The sequence below is a fragment of the Camelus ferus genome, chromosome 2 (assembly GCF_009834535.1).
Source record: "Camelus ferus isolate YT-003-E chromosome 2, BCGSAC_Cfer_1.0, whole genome shotgun sequence".
NCBI lineage: Eukaryota > Metazoa > Chordata > Mammalia > Artiodactyla > Camelidae > Camelus > Camelus ferus.
Genome location: NC_045697.1, coordinates 107,657,665 through 107,658,489, shown reverse-complemented (window position 1 = coordinate 107,658,489; position 825 = coordinate 107,657,665). Strand labels below are relative to the sequence as shown.

Below are 825 nucleotides of genomic sequence, written 5' to 3'. Positions count from 1 at the left end.
TAAACCTTAAAATCTTTGTTTCTCCCTTCCTGTTCATTTAACTGTGTTTGTTTTCATTTTATGGACTGTACTTGCTATTGTTTTTTATATTTTAAAATAAAATCTGTACATGCTTTCTATACATGAAAAATACAGAAGAGTATTCAGAAGAAAATAAACAATTATCTGTAATCACTACTAGTATGTTCTCATGTCTTATTATTCTTTCAAGGACTTGCGAGTGGGCTTCTCAGTCCTTGGCCTGTATCAGTGGAAGACCCATTAATGTTAATAAGCAAACATGGAATCACTCCCGTGAGCCAACACAACCTCATGTAACCATGATGAAATTATAAAATTCTCCTTTTGCATATGGTGGGATGGATATTTACTTATTTGTTTTGGAAGTTCCCTCATTAATTTTCTTCTAAGTATTAAAGTATCCATATTCACCATTTTGTAAAATATAAAACACTATAGTGCTTGCTTCAGCAGCACATCTACTAAAATTGGAACGATGTAGAGAAGATTAGCAGGAATGACACACAAATTTGTGAAGTGCTCCATATTGAAAAAAAAAAAAAAAAGGACAAACGAACTTATTTACAAAACAGAAACAGGCTTACAGAAATAGAAAGTGAACTTATGGTTACCAGGGGGGCATGGGGTGGGAAGGGATAAACTGGGAGTTTGAGATTTGCAGATACTACCTAATATGTATAAAATAGGTAAACAACAAGTTTATACTGTATAGCATACGGAACTATATTCAATATCTTGTAGTAACTTATGATGAAAAGGAATATGAAAACGAATATATGTATGTTCATGTATGACTGAAGCACT

General features: G+C 32.5%; 1 pseudogene; it reads left to right on the top strand.

The window, feature by feature from the left end:
- The first annotated feature begins 458 nt into the window (after positions 1 to 458).
- LOC116659353 lies at positions 459 to 552 on the top strand (annotated as a pseudogene).
- Positions 553 to 825: the final 273 nt, after the last annotated feature.